Source organism: Panthera tigris, chromosome C2, assembly GCF_018350195.1.
Source record: "Panthera tigris isolate Pti1 chromosome C2, P.tigris_Pti1_mat1.1, whole genome shotgun sequence".
NCBI classification, from domain to species: domain Eukaryota; kingdom Metazoa; phylum Chordata; class Mammalia; order Carnivora; family Felidae; genus Panthera; species Panthera tigris.
This window is the reverse complement of record NC_056668.1, coordinates 111,700,922-111,721,576: the sequence shown is the minus strand read 5'-3', so window position 1 is coordinate 111,721,576 and position 20,655 is coordinate 111,700,922. Positions and strand designations below refer to the sequence as shown.

The window sequence follows — 20,655 nt, the reverse complement described above, 5'->3', positions numbered from 1 at the left end:
TTTAATATGGATTTATATAGTCTACCTTATTCATTTTGCGATTTAAAACTTTGCTATCTTTGCTAAATATTTTCCATTTTATTTCACTAGATTTGAGAGGAGTATGTTAATTTATTAGTTGTGTCTGTCTTTTTCCTTATTCATCTCCTCTGGTTTCTGCTTTATAAAGTAGCTACCATGTTCTTTTAGTGTAGATTTTAAATAAAAATTTTAATTTGATTATAGTTGACAATCAATGTCAAATTAGTTTCAGGTACAAAACACAGTGATTTGACAAGTTTATACATTATACTATGCTCATCACAAGTACAGCTACCATCTGTTACCAGACAATGCTATTATAATATCATTGACTATATTCCTTATGCTATGCTTTTTATTTCCATGACTCATTCACTCCATAACTGGAAGTCTGTATCTCCCACTCCCCTTCACCCATTTTGCCCATCCTTTTACCACCTTCCCCTCTGGGAATCATCAGTTTGTTCTTTCTGCTTATAGGTCTGATTCTGCTTTTAGTTTCTTGTGTTTTTTTTTTCATTTGTTTTGTTTTTAGATTCCATGTATGAGTGAAATCATATGGTATTTGTCTTTCTCAGTCACACTTACTTCTTTAGCATAATACCCTCCAGATCTACCCATGTTGTGATGAAAGGCATGACACAGTCTTATGACTGTGTAATGAAAGGCATGACACAGTCTTATGACTGTGTAATATTCCATTGTATATACATACTACATCTTCCTTATCCATTCATCTAGCAATGGACACTTAGATTGCTTTCATAATTTGACTTTGTAAATAATGCTGCCATAAACACAGGGTTGCATATATCCTTTTGAATTGCTTTCTCATTTTCTTTGGGTTAATACCTAGTAGTGGCATTATTCAATCATATGGTATTCCCATTTTTAATTTTTTGAGAAACCTCTATACTGTCTTCCACAGTGGCTGCACCAATTTACATTTGCACCAACAGCGTACAAGAATTCCTTCATTTTCACAACCTTTACAAAACTTTTTATCTTTCTGCCTTTTTGATTTTAGCCATTCTGCCAGGTATAAGGTGATATCTCATTGTGGTTTTGATTTGCATTTCCCTGAAGATTAGTGATGTTGAGCGTCTTTCAAGAGTCTGCTGGTTATCTCTATATAGTCTTTGGAAAATGCCTATTTGGGTCTTCTGCCCATTTTTAAATCAGATTCTTTGTGTGTTTGCTTTTGTCGTTGAGTTCTATAAGTTCTTTATATATTTTGGATATTAGTCCCTTATCAGATATATCATTTGCAAATATCTTCTCCCACTACATAGGTTGCCTTTTTGTCTTATTAAGTAGGATTTCCTTCACTGTGGAGAGGAAAGCTTTTTATTTTGATGTAGTCCTCATAATTTATTTTTTATTTTGTTTCCTTTGCCTTAGGAGACATATGTACAAAAATGCTGCCATACCCAGCTGATGTCAGAGAAATTACTGCCTGTGTTCTCTTCTAGGATTTTTATAGTTCCAGGTCTCACATTTAAGTATTTAATTCATTTTGAGTTTATTCTTGTGTATGATGTTTGAAAGTAATAGTTTCATTTTTTTTACATGTAGCTGTACCAGCACCATTTATTGAAGAGATGTCTTTTACCCATTGTATATTTTTGCCTCCTTTGTTATAAGATTAATCAACCATATAAATGTGAATTTATTTCTGGGCTCTCTATTCTGTTCTATTGATTTCTGTGTCTATTTTTGTGCCCGTACCTTATTGCTTTGATTACTATAGCTTTGTAGTATATCTTGAAATCTGGGATTGTGATTCCTTCAGCTTTGTTCTTTTCCTCAGATTGCTTTAGCTAGTCAGGGTCCATACAATTTTGTGGTTCCCTACAAATTATTTATTCTATTTCTGTGAAAAATGCTGTTGGTATTTTGACAGGGATTGTATTGACTCTACAGATTGCTTTGGGTAATATGGACACTGTAACAATATTAATTCTTCTAATGTATGAGCATGGAATATCTTTACGTTTGTGTCATCTTCAATTTCTTTCATTAAAGTTTTACAGTATTCAGAGTATATAAGTTTTTCACCTCCTTGGTTAAGTTCATTCCTAGGTATTTTATTCTTTTTGGTGTAGTTGTAAATAAAATTATTTTCTTAATTTCTCTTTCTGCTATTTTATTATTGGTGTATAGAAATGCTCTTGATTTCTGTGGATTAAGTTTTTTATCCTGCAGCTTTACTGAATTCATTTATTACTTCTAGTATTGTTGTTGTTGTTCTTGGAGTCTTTAGTATTTTCTATGTGTTCTATCACATCATCTGCAAATAGTGACAGTTAAACTTCTTCTGTACCAATATGAATACTTCTTATTTCTTTTTCTTCTCTGATTGCTGTGGCTAGAACTTCCAGTATTTTATGTGTAGATATTAATAACTTTTTATTATGCATTTTAGTAGTTAGCATCATGAAGTGTACTTTTCTTGGTCTCATTTCATATTTGGGGGCTAAATTATGCCTTGATTGAAAAGAGTATTGTGATTCCTACTATTTGTTCATTTACATTTTTGTTTGCCATCATCTTATCTGCATTATAATCCTTCAGAGTCTCCTTGTTTTGAATGTTTCTACAAACAGAGGTTAGAGTTATGTTTTGCTTTGGTCGCCAACCTGAATTTTGTAATAGATACAATACTCTATTTACATTTAACTAAACAACCTATTCCTTTGGTCCAGTTCAGTCATGGTTTATGTTATATTTATTCTGTGCCTATGTTTCTATATATAGAAGTATACGTGTATACAAACATACATTTTCACTATGTAGAATTCTTCTATTTTGACATTTGTTTTGGCATTTAGAATTTTTTTTACACCAGTTTTAGATTCACAGCAACATTAAGAGGGAGGTACAGAGATTTTCCATATACTCTCTTCCGCCATACATGCATAGCACACCTCCCTCTATCAATAATCCACCAGAGTGGTACATTTGTTACAACTGATGGACCTACACTGACACATCATAATCACCCAAAGACTATAGTTTACATTAGCTGTATGTATAACTCTTGGTGTTATACATTCTATGGGTTTGGACAAATATATAGTGACATGTATCCGCCATATGGTATCCTTATTTTCACTTCTCTAAATATCCTCTGTGCTCTGCTTATTCATCCTCCTCTCACAACCACTGATCCTTTTACTGTCTTCATAGTTCTGCATTTTCCAGAATGTCACATAGTTGAAATCATATGCTTTGTGGCCTTTTCAGGTTGGCCTCTTTCACTTAGCAATATGTATTCAAGATTCCTTCATGTCTTTTTATGGCTTGATAGCCCATTTCTTTTTAGAACTAAATAATATCTCATTGTCTGGAGTTATCACAGTTTATTTACTTCTTCATCTACAAATGGACATCTTGGTTTCTTCCAAGTTCTACCAATTATGAATAAAGCTGCTATAAACATCTGTGTGCAGATTTTTACATAAACCTAAGTTTTCAACTCCTTTAGGTAAATATTAAGGAGACTATTTGCTAGATTATGTGGCAAGAATATATTTAATTTTTTAGAAACAGCCAAACAGTCTTCCAAAGTGGTTGTAGCAGTTTGCATTCCCACCACAGTAAGTGAGAGTTCTGTCACTCTAAATTCTGGCCAACATTTGTTGTTGTCTGTTCTAGATTTGGGTCATTCTTGTAAGATGTGTAATTAATATCATCATTGTTTTAATTTGTATTTCCCTGATTACACATTATGTGGAGCATCTTTTCACGTGCTTATTTGCCATCTGTGTATCTTCTTTGGTAATATGTCTCTTAAGGTCTTTGGGCCATTATTTAATCACATCATTTGTTTCTTTATTTTTAAGAATTCTTTTTATAGTTTGGATAACAGTACTTTATCAGCTATATCTTTTGCAAATATTTTCTTCTAATCTGTCCCTTATTCTCTCATTCTCTTGATATTGTCTTTCAAGAGTAGGAGCTTTTAGGGGCGCCTGGGTGGCTCAGTCAACCTTTGGCTCAGGTCATGATCTCGCGGTCCGTGGGTTCGAGCCCCGTGTCGGGCTCTGTGCTGACAGCTCAGAGCCTGGAGCCTGTTTCAGATTCTGTGTCTCCCTCTCTCTGACCCTCCCAAGTTCATGCTCTGTCTCTCTCTGTCTCAAAAATAAATAAACATTAAAAAAATAAAAAAAAAAAGAGTAGGAGCTTGTAATTTTAATAAGTTCAGTGTATCCATTCTTTCTTTCATGGATCATGCTCCTTGTTATATTTCAAAGTCATAGGCATACCCAAGGTCATCTAAGTTTTCTTCTATATTATCTTCCAGAAGTTTTATAAGTAAGCATATTACATTTCAGTCTGTGATCCATTTGGGGTTAATTTTTGTGGGAGGGGTGTCATGTCTGTGTCTAGATTTTTTTTCTTTTTTGCATATAGATACCCAGTTATTCTAGCATCATTTATTGAAAAGGCCGTATTTGCTCCATTGAATTGCCTTGACTCCAAAGGAATCAATGATCAGTTGACAATATTTATGTGGGTTTATTTCTTGGCTTATAATTTTGTGCCATTGATTGATCTGTCTATTCTTTCCCCAATACCACACTGACTTGAATACTGTAACTTTATAGGAAGTCTTAAAGTTGGGCAGTATCAGTCCTTCAACTTTCTTCCCCATCAATATTGTGCTGACTATTCTGGGTATTTTGCCTCTCCATATAAACGTTAGAATCTGTTTATCAACATCCATGAACTTGCTGGGATTTTGATTGGGATTGCATTGATTGGGATTGAATCTATAGATCATGCTGGAAAGAACTGACATCTTGACAATATTGTCATTCCATACATAAACATGGAAAATCTCTCCATTTATTAGGTCTTTGATTTCATTCATTGGGGTTTTATAGTTTTCTCCATAGAGATCTTGACGTATTTTGTTAGACTTATACATAGATATTTCATTACTTTTGGGTGCTAGTATAAATAATACTGTGGTGTTAATTTTAAACTCAACTTGTTTATTACTAATGTATAGGGAAGCAATTGACTTTTGTATATTAAGCTTTTATCCTGCCAGCTTTTTTAATGCTTATTAGTTTCAGGAGGGTGGTGTTTTTTTGTTTTTTGTTTGTTTGTTTTTGAGTCAAATTTTTGGGATTCTCTTTGGGATGAGATTAGCATGTTCCCTAGTTTCAGTTACATACAGTCAATGAATGTTTGGAAGGAGATGATCTTTCTGACAGATTATCAGAAAGTCAATGTAGGAGAATAGTAGTGAGAGATATAGAAACCCTGTTTGGATCATTTTTCCTGTCTCTTATTTGGAACAAAAACTTTAAACCTCTGGTGGAAGGGCAGCACATATTATCTCTTTCGTTGAAGGCCCCCTGAAGCTAGTGGAGGAAACAGGAAATTAAAAAAATAATGATAATAATAAAAGAAAAAAGAAAAACCTTCTATTCTGGAAGGAAGAATAAGAAATTGCCCTGACCTAGACCACTAGAGATTTACTTCTGCTGGTTGAGAGGCAGAATTACCAAGAAAGCTCTTTTTTTTTTTTTTTTTTTTTTTTTTTTGTGAGGCACAAAGGGACAGATCTTGCCTAAGACTGAGGATAAAGAAATAAGTAAAGATAATATTCCCACCTTCTATCACAGGGTAGCTAACAATGAATAACAAGTAACACTAGTCTATCATTGGGAGAAGGGCAAGAAGATAGAATGACATTCTTTGAAGCTTAGGTTCACAGAAAAGACTAAACTCAAGAGTGCAAAGGAAACCCTGAAAAATGTCTTTTAGAAACTCAGCCTCAACCTCAAGTACATGGTAATGCTGGAGGAATGTGAAGCCAATAGTGTGGTTAAGGTAAACAGAACTAGAAACACCCAAACCCTAGGCAACTCCTGATTATGCTGACTCAACTTTTCACATTAAATATGTAGTGGAGGTGTGTCCAATTCCAAACATAAAATACTATATACCTCAGACTTTACTCTCCCACACATGATACTCAGCTTTCAACCAGAAATTACAAGATACAAAAAATGCAAGAGAAAACAGCCTTCTGTTTTGAGACAATGTAATCTGCAGAACCCAGATGGTGAAGCTATTAGGCAGGGTATTAAAAAGAAAAAATTATGATTTATATGTTAAAGTTCTAGTGTAAAAGTTTAAAAAGGTGATTAATTTATAAGAACATATGGAAAATTTTAGCAGAGAAATGGAAACTGTAAGCAAGTAGCAAATAAAAATACCAGAAATAAAGCTATAGTAACAAAGAAAAAGATAAGTCAAAACAAAGTATTCAAACTAAAATAGAGAAAGAGAGAAAAGCCAGTGCATCTGAGAACCATGGGGCAATGTCAAATGGTCTCAAATATGAGCTTTTGGAATCACAGGATGAAAAAGAAAATAATGAGGAGAAGAAATATTTGATAATTGCTAGAATGTCTCCCAAATAATGAAAAACTTTAAATCATAGATCTGAAAATCTCATAGAACACTCACTAGAATAAAATACTAGAAAGGAAGAAAAGAAGGAGGGAGGAAAGGAGGGAGAGAACGCCTAGACACATCATACTTAAACTATTAAAAACCAAAGATAAAGATGAAATCTAGATGGCAGAGAGGGGAAAAGACACATTATATACAGAGGAACAAAGGCCAGAATTTAAGCAGATTTTTATCATAAACTTTCTAAGCCTGAAGATGATGGAGTGTCATCTTTGAAAGTGCTGAAAGAGGGGGGGGAAATGACCACCCCAGAAATCAGCACCCAGTTACTTTACCACTGGAAAACAAAAAATGTAGACTTTATGGACAGGAAAGAAACAAGAGAATTCATTATCAGTAAACTTTCACTACAAGAAGTTATAAAGGTGGTTCTTTTGGTAGAAAAAATATACCAGACAGAAACTTGGATCTATGCCCACACCTAAAAATGTTGGACATGGTACAAATAAAGGTGAAAATAAAATTTATTTTTCTTATTTTGGTTACTATAAAAGATAACTGACTAAAGAAGAATTAGTAGCAATGTATTTTGCATATACAATGTATAAATGTTTATTGAAACCATTATTGAGAAAGCCCATCAAAGTTTATCGCCATAAAACCTCAAGATCATTATTTACCATATCACTTATTCAACACCAGACATCCAACAAAAATCATTCAAAGGTTTTAATATTTTTAAAAATTTTTCTAAAATTATGTCTATATTTTCTCTAAAACTTTTTTGTCTAAAAGGAAACTTATTGTGTGAATACTTGTGGATGATTTTTATTGTGGTTCAACTTCTAAGAATGACTTAATTGCTTTTCCCACTCTGATATCTTTTATGCTTTATAGAAAAAGTGGCTAAATTGCCCAATTTGATTCATAACAACAGTCTCCATTTGTTTATCCCAGGCATTTTCCCAATAGTGTTCTCTAAATTTATGGTATTATTTGTCTACCCTCTTCCCCTCTTATCTAAATTCCAGTTCTGCTTTGGGTAAAATTAGATTTTTTTTTTTTTTTTTTTTTTTTTTGAGAGAGAGAGAAAGAGAAGAAAAGAGGTGACAGGGAAAGTCTTTTATAATATCAGGGGAAAATCCTTTTTATTCTATAATTTTTCTTGTTTCGGGCAGAAACAGATACGTTAAAAAACAGGGTTTTTTTGTTTTTTGGGTTTGTTTTTTTTTTTTGTTTTTTTTTTTTTTGCTGCAAAAAGCTTCATTGTTTTCATTTGGTCCACGGCTTGGGAGAGGGCTACAGGTGGTTAAAAAGCTGCCTAGTGGCTGCAAGGAGAGACTCGGGCACAAGCCCTGGCACCTGGGGGATGTCAGAGGGACCCTCTCAAAAGCTGCTGGGCTCCAGAGACTTCTAGTCGTGCTCGAGGGTGAGCCTTTCAAAGAGATACTCACCCAGGCCAGCCTGGAGGCCGGAGAGCCTGCGGAGATTAGTCAGATGGTCGCCCATTTGATGAGTTTCACCTCATCTAGGAAGTGATTCTCCAGAGTCACAGAGATGGGGGTCTGCACGGGCAGAACTCAGGGCAGGAAGATCCAAAAGACCTGCTTCAGGTTCTTCTCCACCAGCCGGGTGGCTTCCACAGCGTCCAGAGTTTTACCCCACGCATCTTGGGACTGCGCGTGCACGTCCCGGAAGAGGGCGCAGCTGCCGCGCTGGTTTTGCGTCCTCAAAAGACGCTCAGCGCCTTCCGGCTTCTCCTCAGCCACCCCGCGGGAGAAGCGGCCCACGCCCTCCAGAGCCACGGTGGAACTAGAAGCCCAGAGAAAGGTAGGTGTAGGAGGCTCGCAGGTGCTTGCCGACTAGGCGGTTGACGGCGGCCTCCACCTCTGTGGAACAAACTCTGACGAATCTGGGAGCTCATGGTTGGTCGGTAATGAGGAACCAAATTCAAAATCGGGTGTTGGCTGGCCCCAGGGGCAGAGGGTGGGCAAAAAGATGGCTCCCGACGTTGTGACTGGAAAAAAGGTTGGAGGGTGGTCAGAGGCTGGTAGAAGGGCCGTCCCTGGGTCTGTTCCGTCCAAACGCTGTTGAAGCGAGAGAGGGATCCGGAGGACTGCCGGGCGCACTGCCAAAACCGTTCGTATTTTTATATGCATGTTCGTATGTCTTTTTCTGTGCATCTAAATGGACTGTTATGCTTCTAGGTTAAGCCAAACATTTGATCAGTTTTCATATGTTTCTGTGTTAGAGTGGGCAAAAGAAGTCTGCCACAAAAATGTTGTGGTGCTTAGTAAATATAAATTCGATACTACCAGAAGTGATGTAATGTAGTAGATGAGAAACCCCATCCAACTTAGACCCCAACCGCTTCAACAGAAATCTGCACTTCTCATGCTTTCTGTTTATCTCACAACCCTTCATAGACTTCTCATAACCTACAATGATCTCCATCAAAATAGAAAAACAAAGTTTTTTTTTTAACTGTGTATTTCTGTTTGTGCTCACTGTCATTACTAAACAGTGTATTGAGGATTGTTGTCCTGTTGTGTGTGCGTGTGTTTTTCCTTATACGCAAGAGAAAACGAGATTAGTGAAGTGCTGGGATTCTCATTAGGGGAGTGACTTAGCTCACCTTGTCCACACTTTAAAGATTTCTGTTGCCTCCACCAGCTAGCAGATCTAAACTTTACAGTAGTCCCCCCCTTGTCTGTGGGTGATATGTTCCCAAACCTCCAGCTGATGAAACCACAGATAGTATACCAAACCCTATATGCACCATATTTTTCTATACATAGAAACCTATGAAAGTTTAATTTATAAATTAAGCATAGAGATTAACAACTAAGACATAATAAAATAGCACAATGATAATATACTATAATAAAAGTTTTATAAATGTGTTTTCTCTCTCAAATTATCTTATTGTACTGTACTCATCCTTCTTCTTGTGATGATGTGAGATGATAAAATGCCTACATGATGAGATGGGGTGAATGACGTAGGCATTGTGACATAGTGTAAAACTCCTGTTGACTTTCTGATGGTATGTCAGGAGGATCATCTCCGTCCAGATAATGGTTGACCATGGGTAAAGAAACCATGGAATGCAAAACCGTGGAAAATGAAACTGTGGACAGGGAAGACTTCTGTACATTTTTTCTTCTCATTACTAGAAAAAGAAAGTCATTTCCAATCCATTTTTTTTTTAATTTTTTTTAATATTTATTTATTTTAGAGAGAGAGAGAGAGAGAGAGAGATAGAGAGAGAGAGAAAGTTCAAGTGGGGGAGGGGCAGAGAGAGAGAGGGAGACACAGAATCCGAAGCAGGCTCCAGGTTCCCAGCTGTCAGCATAGAGCCTCACATGGGGCTCGAACTCATGAACCATGAGATCATGACCTGAGCCAAAGTTGGACGCTCAACCAACTGAGCCACCCAGGCGCCCCCAATTTTAAGACTAGACTCCCAGGGTAAGAAATAATAAGGAAGACTTAAAAGGTCATCTAAAGTTATTTGTGACCAAGTTTATACCTTTTCTCAATTTTCTCAGTTGTTATTAAATGGTGACTACATTTGTACAACATAGTCATTGTTTATTTTGATCACCACAAAATGTCTGTAAAACATACTTGTAAAATGTAAATTGGATAATAATTCAATAAATTGTCTCATAAAATTTAATCTGTCTTCTATAATAACAAACATTTTTATTTATTTATTTTCTGAAAGACCCAGCATTCCTAATAGGTATTATACATTTTTGTTTCTAAATATTTTATTTAAAAAGAGAGGGGAGCTCCTGGGTGGCTCAGTCGGTTAAGCGTCTGACTTGATTTTGGCTTGGGTCATCATCTCATGGGTTCGTGAGATCTAGTCCTCTGTTGGACTCTGCACTGACAGTGCACAACCTGCTTAGGATTCTCTCTCTCCCTCTCTCTGCCCCATCCCCACTCTCTCTCTCTCTCAAAATAAATAAATAAACATTAAAAAAAAAAGAAAGAGAGGAGCACAAATTATAAGAGTAAACCCATGTAATCAATTCTCAGATCAAGAAATAGAACACTAATCTGTCATTCCAGAACTCCCACTTGTCTCCTTCCTAGTGATTGCTGCCACCAAGGTAACTATTATCCTAATTCACCAAATTATTTTTACAAAATTTTTACTTTTATAAAAATGGAATCAAGCACTGTAAGCCTTTCTGTACCTGACTTCTTTAGTTCATGACCATGTTTGTGAGATTCAATCCTACTGTTTTGCACAGCATGTTTGTTACTTTTTGTGGCAGCATGGTATTTCACTGTATGACTTTATTCATCTATTCAACTACTGATGCTGTCCATCATTTATCTTTATTATACATATACATACATATACATACTCGATACAATGTACAGTGCCATATTGAATACAAATGGTGATAGTGGGAGATGTTTACTCATCCATTCCCAAAGTCAGGGGGGAGTTTTCAATATTTCACACTTAAGTATCATTTTTATGACAGTTTTTTATACATACTCTTTATCAGTTTAAGGTAATTCCTTCTCTTTATTAATAATTTCCATTTTTAGGTCAATATTCTTTGTTACAGAAACATTTCTTTTATTCCTAGTTTGCCTGGAAGTTATTTTCCCCCCTGTAGTCTGACATTTTATCAAATGTTTTTCCTGTGTCTGAGACCTATGGTAATGTTCCCTGTTTTGTTCCTGAAATAAGTTATTCGTGGTTTCTCTGTTTTTCATTGCTTAATCTTGCTAGGAGACTATCAATTCATTTCTCTTTCCAAAAAATTAATTTTTTAACATTTATTTTCTATTGCGTATATTTTCTGTTTCATTTATTTTTGTACTTTTATAATTTATTTTCTTTATTATTACTTATTTTTTCTTCTATACTTTTTCTTGAGTTTAATATAGTTTCATCTTCTTATTTCTTGTGATGAATACCTAAACAATTGATTTTCAGATTTTTCAGTTTCTTAATTATGAATTTAAATTATAAATTTCCATCTCAGCACAGTAATAACTAAATGATGTCTCAAAATACTATATTTCGGTTATTTTTCAGCTCAAATATTTTATTAGGCACTATGACTCATCTTTTACTCATTAATTATGTAAATATGTTGCTTAATTTCTAGAAATTTGAAGATTTTATATTTATTGTTACTGATTTCTATCTTCATTCCACTATAATCAAATAATATATTTGGATTATTGAAATCCCTTTAGATTTGTTGGATTTGGCTTTTTGGCTCCAATAGAATTTATTTTTGTAAATGTTCCATATACATTTGCCAAAATTGTGTATTCTATCATCCTTTGGTACATTTTAACATAAAAGTATTTTCATTTTGTTAATTGTGTTGCTCAGAATATCTAGCTTTACTAATTTTCTGGATGGTTTTTTTTTAAGAGTTACCAAATTAGATGTGTTAAATTCCCCCTCCTTGAATGCAGATTTGTATATTACTCTTTTTAAATCTGTCCATTTTTAGCTTTATTAGTAGGTGTATACAATGCAATTTTTATACCTTCCTGGTGGGTGGGATATTTTGTTACTATTAAAGATTGCTTTTAAAAATATTTATTTATTTATTTAGAGAGAAGGGTGGGGAAGGGTGGGGTGGGGGGGACAGAGGACCCGAAGCAGACTCTGTGGTGGCAGCAGACAGCCTCATGCAGAGCTCAAACTCATAAACCATGAGATCATGACCTGAGCCAAAGTCAGATGCTTAACCAACTGAGCCACCCAGGTGCCCCAAAGATTGCTTATTATCTTTAGGAATGTTTCTTGCCTTAAAATAGATCTTATCCCATATTAGTGTAGCAAAGTTAGTTTTCTTTTGGTGTTTGTATACTCTTTCTCATTAGGAGCACATAGTTAGGCTTTTAAAAAATATTTATTTTGAGGGGGGGGGGAGAGAGCAAGTGTGCAAGTACGCAGGGGAGGGGCAGAGAGAGAGGGAGAATTCCTTCTGGAATTTTTTTTCTTCTTCCTGGAAAACTCCCAATAGTATTTATTTTGAGTTTGTTGTTGTCAAATCCCAGTTTTTGTCTGGAAATAGTTTCTCTCTTTTTTTTTTAAAGAAGATATTCAAAGACTCATGTATTAATTTGTTTTTACCTTCATGCATGTGGGAAAAGAAGGGAGTGTCGATTAACCTTTTGTGGCCTGAAAAAGTCACAAACTATAATATATTTTTGAAAACAGTGATGTCAGTATAAATACTGTTACCAGGATAAAAAGTTATAAAATAGGCCAATCAATCAGAATTACAAATACTTTAGGGACTAAAGGTTATTTTTATAATATGGAACCATTGCTGAAGTTCAGTTATTTTACCAAGTTCCTTTGTTAGCATTAACTCTAACGTGGAAATTATGAATCAAAATAATAGCTGCAATAAAAGAAGTTATGTCTTTGGAGGAACCAAGATGGTGGAACAGCATGGAAGTTTTGTGTGTCTCACGTCCATGAAATACAGCCAGACCAACATTAAACCATCCTGCACACCTAGAAAACTGATCTGAGGATTAAAACAACAATCTGCCCAACCTGAACCACAGAACTAAGCAGGTACATGGTGCAGAGAGGTGAACTGGGGGAGAAAGAAGCTGCGGAGGGCAGGGAGCCACTTTTGAGTGTGGAGAAAGGATGGAGACAGGGAGGGGGAGAAGAATACGGGAAAAGCACCCTCCCCCCCAAAAGCAGCTGGAGATAAAGTAGAAAAGTGGAAAGAGCCACAGGGACTGAACTAAAAGGGGAGAAGGAGAAAGGAGAGGGTTGAAGTTCCATTAAGACTATAAACAGGGGGACCACAGAGCCTGAAACTCTGCAGCTCGATATGTGGTGGTGGCACTCTGGTGGGAAGGGCGAGTCACCAGGAGCAGAGTGGAGTCCTGAGTTCTTCAGGCCACACGGGGAGAGGTGGTTACCCTGCTGGGAGGACACCTGGTAGAGGCTGTGTGGGTCCCCCAAAGGCAAGGCCCTGGTGGACCCGGAGAACAACCACATTCACTGGTGCTGGAACAGTGTCATTAAGGGAGAAGCCTGGTGCCAGATGTGAGTTGTGATTTTCCTTAATCCCTGAAATGCTGCTGCTACACCATTTCATGAACTTTTTCTGGGGCAGGCTGGCACCCGGCCACAGTCTCTGGGCATTGGCAGTGGCACGGTCCAACAAACTTTCCTGGGTAGGTGAGACCCTCCTGTAGAGGGGCAGAATGGATCAAAGCAGTCCCTTGGAAGTAAGGGGTTGGGAAAAACAGCCACATGGGAGACAAAACTCAGGAGGGAGGTGCTGCCTGGGGCTTGGTCACAGACTGTGTAAAAGCAGGGAGTGGACAAAAGCCGGAGACAAAGGACGGGTGCATGATTGCTGACTGGGGAGAACAGAGTGCTGATACTAGAGACTGGGTAGCTGGGTGACTCCATTTTCACCACTCCTGAGCATGTGCATACACACCTACAAGCACCACAACAATCCACCTCGGTAAGCTAAGCAGCTCCATCTGTGGAGAACGGAGCCATTACACTAAGCCCTGCCCAACTGGGCCAACCTCGCTCTTCAGGAACACAAGTTTCTCCACCTGCTTAGTTTATGAACTATAAAGAGCTTCATAGTCTGACTTCCAGGGGAAAACAAAGTAATTTCAGTCATATTTCAAACTGTTCGCTGGTCCATCTATTCAATTTTCTTTCTTTTTAAAATTTTTTTCTCTTTTTTGTTTCTTTTTCTTGAATACAGAAAGAAAAAAATCATTTTTATTAAAAATATTTTTCTTTAATTTTTTCTATATGTTTTACTTTTCTGTATTTTTTCTCAAATTCTATTTTACTTCCCTCATTTGATTTTTAGTCTACTTCAGTGTATTCATTTATTCAAATTTTCAAATGATTTCCTTTTTTTTCCTTTTTTCCTTTCCCCCTTTTTCTCTAGTCTTTCAAGCCCCTTTCAACACCCAGACCCAAACACACCTAGGATCTAGCATCATTTGTTCAATTTGTGTGAGTGTGTTTGTTCTTAAGATTTTAATTTTAATATTTTTATAATTTTATTTTTTTTACTTCATTAATTCCTTTTCTTCCTTCAAAATGATGAAACGAAGGAATTCACCCCAAAATAAAGAGCAGGAAGAAATGAGAGTCAGGGACTTAACACAGATACAAGCAAGATGTCTGAAACAGAATTTAGAATCACTATAATAAGAATACTAGCTGGAGCCAAAAATAGATTAGAATCCCTTTATGTGGAGATAAAAGAAGTAAAAGCTAGTCAGGATAAAATAAAAATGCTGTAACTGAGCTGCAATCTCGAATGGATGCTGCAGTGGCAAGGATGGATGAGGCAGAGCAGAGATTCAGAGATATAGAGGAGAAACTTCTGAAGAATAATGAAGCAGGAAAAAAGAGGGAGACTAAGGCAAAAGAGCACAATTTAAGAATCAGAGAAATCAGTCACTCATTAAAAAGGAACAACATCAGAATCATAGGGGTCCCAGAAGAGGAAGAGAGAGAAATAGGGGTAGAAGGCTTATGTGAGCAAATCATAGCAGAAAATTTTCCTAACCTGGGGAAAGACACAGACATCAAAATCCAGGAAGCACAGAGGACCCCCATTAGATTCACCAAAAACCTACCATCAGCAAGGCGTATCATAGTCAAATTCACAAAATTCTCAGGCAAGGAGAGAATCATGAAAGCAGCAAGGGAAAAAAAGTCTTAACCTACGAGGGAAGACAGATCAGGTTTGCAGCAAACCTATCCACAGAAACTTGGCAGGCCAGAAAGGAATGGCAGGATATAGTCAATGTGCTGAATCAGAAAAATATGCAGCCAATAATTCTTTATCCACCAAGGCTGTCATTCAAAATAGAAGGAGAGATAAAAAGTTTCCCAGACAGAAAAAAATTAAAAAAGTTTGTGACCACTAAATCAGCCCTGCAAGAAATTTTAAGGGGGACTCTCTGAGGGGAGAAAAGATGAAAACAAACAAACAAAAAATAAATAAAGACCAAAAGCAACAAAGATTGGAAAGGACCAGAGAACACCACCAAAAACTCCAGCTCTACAAGCATCATAATGACAGTAAATTCATATCTTACAGTACCCACTCTAAATGTCAGTGGACTCAATGCTCCAGTCAAAAGACATAGGGTAACAGAATGGATAAGAAAACAAGATCATCTATTTGCTGTTTATAAGAGACCCACTTTAGACCCAAAGATTGAAAGTAAGGGGATGGAGAACCATCTATCATGCTAATGGTCAACAAAAGAAAGCCGGAGTAGCCCTAGTTATATAAGACAACCTAGACTTTAAAATAAAGACTGTATCAAGAGATGTAGAAGGGCATTATATCATAATCAAGGGATCTATCCACCAAGAAGACCTAACAATTGTAAACATTTATGCGCCAAACTTGAAAGCACTCAAATATAGAAATCAACTAATCAGAAACATAAAGAAACTCATCAATAGTAATACCATAAGAGTAGGAGACATCAGCACCCCACTCACAGCAGTGGACAGATCATCTAATCAAAAAATCAACTAGGAAACAATGGCTTTGAATGACACACTGGACCAGATGGACTTAACAGATATATTCAGAACATTTCATTCTAAAGCAGCAGAATGTACATTCTTCTCCCATGCACATGGAAAATTCTCCAGAATAGACCACATCTGGGACACAAATCAGCCCTAAGCAAGTACAAAAAGATCGAGATCATACCGTGCATATTTTCAGACCACAATGCTATGAAACTCAAAGTCAATCACAAGAAAAAATTTGGAAAGGTAACAAATACTTGGAGACTGAAGAACATCCTACTAAAAAATGAATGGGCTAACCAAGAAGTTAAACAGAAATAAAAAAGTATATGGAAGCCAATGAAAGTGATAACACCACAACCTAAAACCTTTAGAACACAGCAAAAGTGGTCATAAGAGGAAAGTATATAACCATCTAGGCCTTTCTAACGGAGAAAAGATCTCAGGTACACAACCTAACCTTACACCTTAAAGAGCTGGAAAAAGAACACCAAATAAAACCCAAAACCAGCAGAAAACAGGAAATAATAAAGATTAGAGCAGAAATTAATGCTATAGAAACTAAAAAAAAAACAAAAACAAAAACAAAAAAAACAGAACAGATCAATGAAACCAGAAGCTGGTTGTTTGAAAGAATTAACAAAATTGATAAACTACTAGCCAGTTTGATCAAAAAAAAAGGAAAGGACCCAAATAAATAAAATCAAGAATGAAAGAGGAGAGATCACAGCCAACACAGCAGAAATAAAAACAGTAATAAGAGAATATTATGAGCAATTATACACCAATAAAATGGGCAATCTGGAAGAAATGGACAAATTCCTAGAAACATACACACTACCAAAAGTGAAACAGGAAGAAATAGAAAATTTGAACAGACCCATCACCAGTAAGGAAATCGAATTAGTAATAAAACATCTGCCAAAAAACAAGAGTCCAAGGCCAGATGGCTTTCCAGGGGAATTGTACCAAACATTTAAGGATGAGTTAACATCTATTCTCTTGAAGCTATTCCAAAAATAGAAATGGAAGGAAAACTTCAATACTCTTTCTATGAAGCCAGCATTACCTTGATTACAAAACCAGACAGAGACCACACTAAAAAGGAGAACTATAGACCAATTTCCCTGATGAACATGGATGCAAAAGTCCTCAACAAGATATTAGCCAACCGGATTCAACAATACATTAAAAAAATTATTCACCACAACCAAGTGGGATTTATACCTGGGATGCAGGACTGGTTCAATATCCGCAAAACAATTAACATAATTCATCACATCAATAAAAGAAAGGACAAGAACCATATGATCCTCTCAATAGATGCAGAGAAAGCATTTGACAAAATACAGCATCCTTTCTTGATAAAAACCCTCAAGAAAGTAGGGATAGAGTGATCATACCCCAAGATCATTAAAGGCATATACAAAAGACCCAACACTAATAGCATCCTCAATGGGGGAAAACTGAGAGCTTTCCCCCTAAGGTCAGGAACAAGACGGGGATGTCCACTCTTGCCACTGTTATTCAACGTAGTATTGGAAGTCTTAGCCTTGGCAGTCAGACAACACAAAGAAATAGAAGGCATCCAAATTGGCCAGGACCAGGTCAAACTTTCACTCTTTGCAGATGACATGATACTCTATGTGGAAAACCCAAAAGATTGCACCAAAAAACTGCTAGAACTGATTCATGGATTCAGCAAAGTTGCAGGATATAAAATCAATGCACAGAAATTGGTTGCATTCCTCTTCACCAACAATGAAGCAACAGAAAGAGAAATCAAGGAATCGATCCCATTTACAGTTGCACAAAAAAGGTGAAAAATCTATACACTGAAAACTATAGAAAGTTTATGAAAGAAATCGAAGAAGACACAAAAAAATGGAAAAAGATTCCATGCACCTGGATAGGAAGAACACATAGTGTGAAAAACGTTGATACTACCCAAAGCAATCTACATATTCAATGCTATTCCTATAAAATAACACCAGGATTTTTCACAGAGCTAGAACAAATCCTAAAATTTGTATGGAACCAGAAAAGACCCTGAATAGCCAAAGCAATCTTGAAAAAGAAAACCAAAGCTGGAGGCATCACAATCCCGGACTTCAAGTTATACTACAAAGTTGTAATCATCAAGACAGTATGGTACTGGCAGAAAAACAGACACTCAGGTCAATGGAACAGAATAGAGAACCCAGAAATGGACCCACAAACATATGGCAACTAATCTTTGACAAAGCAGGAAAGAATATCCAATGGAATAAAAACAGTCTCTTCAGCAAGTGGTGCTGGGAAAAGTGACATGCAGAAGAATGAACCTGGACCACTGTCTTACACCATACACAAAAATAAACTCAAAATGGATGAAAGACCTAAATGTAAGACAGGAAACCATCAAAATCCTTGAGGAGAAAGCAAGCTAAAACCTCTTTGATCTTGCCTGCAGCAACTTTTTACTCAACACGTCTCTGGAGGCAAGGGAAACAAAAGCAAAAATGAACTACTGGGACCTGATCAAAATAAAAACCTTCTACACAGCGAGGGAAACAATCAGCAAAACTAAAAGGCAACCAACAGAATGGGAGAAGATATTTACAAATGACTTTCAGACAAAGCGTTAGTATCCAAAATCTGTAAGAACTTATGGAACTCAACACCCAAAAACCAAATAATCCAGTGAAGAAATGGGCAAAAGACATGAATAGGCACTTCTCCAGAGAAGACATCCAGATGGCCAACCAACACGTGAAAAAATGCTCAACATCACTCATCATCAGGGAAATACAAATCAAAACCACAATGAGATACCACCTTCCACATGTCAGAATGGCTAACATTAACAACTTAGGCAACAACAGATGTTGGTGAGGATGAGGATAAAGAGGATCTCTTTTGCATTGTTGGTGGCAATGCAAGCTGGTGCAGCCAGTCTGGAAAATAGTATGGACGTTCCTTAAAAAATTAAAACTAGAACCACAGTAGGACCCAGCAATTGCACTACTAGGTATTTATCCAAAGGATACAGGTATGCTGTTTTGAAGGGGCAAATGCACCCCAATGTTTAGAGCAGCACTATCAACAATGGCCAAAGTATGGAGAGAGCCCAAATGTCCATTGGTGGATGAATGGATAAAGAAGATGTGGTATATATATATACAATGTAGTATTACTCGGCAATCAAAAAGAATGAAGTCTTGCCACTTGCAACTACGTGGATGGAACTGGAAGGTATTATGCTAAGCAAAATTAGTCAGAGAAACACAAATATCAGATGACTTCACTCATGTGAGGACTTTAAGACACAGAACAGATGAACATAAGGGAAGGGAAGCAAACATAATATAAAAACAAGGAGGGGGACAGAACATAGGAGACTCAAATATGGAGAACAAACAGAGGGTTACTGGAGGGGTTGTGGGAGGGAGATGGACTAAATGGGTAAGGGGCATTAAGGAATCTATTCCTGAAATCATTGTTGTACTATATGCTAATTAATTTGGATGTAAATTAAATAAATAAAATTAAAAAAATAAAAGAAGATACATCTTAAAATTTTTTTTAATGTTTTTTTCATTTTTGAGAGACAGAGATAGAGCATGAGTGGGGCGGGGCAGAGAGAGAGAGACAGACAGAATCTGAAGCAGGCTTTAGGCCCTGAGCTGTCAGCACAGAGCGCCATGCGGGGCTGGAACCCATAAACTGTGAGATCATGACCTGAGCCAAAGTTGGATGCTGAACTGACTGAGCCACTCAGATGCCCCTGTCCTTTTTTTAAAAAAAAATCTTGTTGGTATTTCTTCATAAATATTAGAAAGGTCTATAATTTCAAGGCCAAGTGCTATCATTTTACTAACTAGTACCAAGAGATATTAAAGCTTATCTGAGGAAAAAAAACTAACAACAAGCAAAACAAACAAACAAAACAACAACAACACAAAAAAAAACCCCAAAAAACCCCAAAACAAAAAAGTTTAGTATTATAACCAGGAGAATATGGAACATGTAATTAGATAAGAAATATGACATAATCAGGGCCAATGAAACATTAGGATAAGCCTGCTGTTAGCATTTTGGGAAAAGTTTCTCTTCAGAGTATTCTTTATTTCCTCTTGAAATTGTCATGCTTGCTTACAGCTTTTATAATGACCTTGATGTCTTGCTAAGTTGACACTGATGATTTCCTTGTGGAAAGATGCAAAATGTCTCAGTCCTTGGTAACACCGTTGAAGTGCTTAACTGACCAGCATGAACACAGCCCTACCTATTAGACAAATCAAAGGTGAAATAAAAGATATCCTTATTCCTTAAAGCCAACTTGAAGAAGTTCTGTTACTGGTGCAAATAAATAACCTAAGGGAAAGGTAAACAAACAAACAAACAAACAAACAAAAAGAAGTAAGCCCAGTGAAACTTTTGGCAAAGGGAATGAGATAACATTTGAATAAATCAGGCCCTATTCTTTCTGAACATGGGTTCAGTGTGCACTGTGGTAATTGAAAGGTAGGGATGGTTAACTGAATTCAAATGATTCAATTCATTGGGAAGGAAGACAGTGTGAACATACACCTAAGTCCTACTCTATATCCTATTTTACAGCATTTGTTTTAGTAAGAAAAATAGTTGGGGGATTTGTT

General features: G+C 36.5%; 1 protein-coding gene and 1 pseudogene across 9 annotated transcripts in view; one reads left to right on the top strand and one right to left on the bottom strand.

The window, feature by feature from the left end:
• Nucleotides 1-7,753: 7,753 nt before the first annotated feature.
• LOC107180028 lies at nt 7,754-8,380 on the bottom strand (annotated as a pseudogene).
• The window catches only part of LOC102959688 (arylacetamide deacetylase-like 2), a 193,803-nt gene continuing 181,364 nt past the window's right edge, over nt 8,217-20,655 (top strand). For 7 of the 9 annotated variants that reach the window (XM_042956841.1, XM_042956844.1, XM_042956846.1 and 4 more), the window contains exon 1: nt 8,217-8,286. The gene's annotated coding sequence lies outside the window, so the exon portion shown is untranslated. The remainder of the gene's footprint in view (nt 8,287-20,655) is intronic. The other 2 variants (XM_042956840.1, XM_042956842.1) reach the window with 2 other exon arrangements.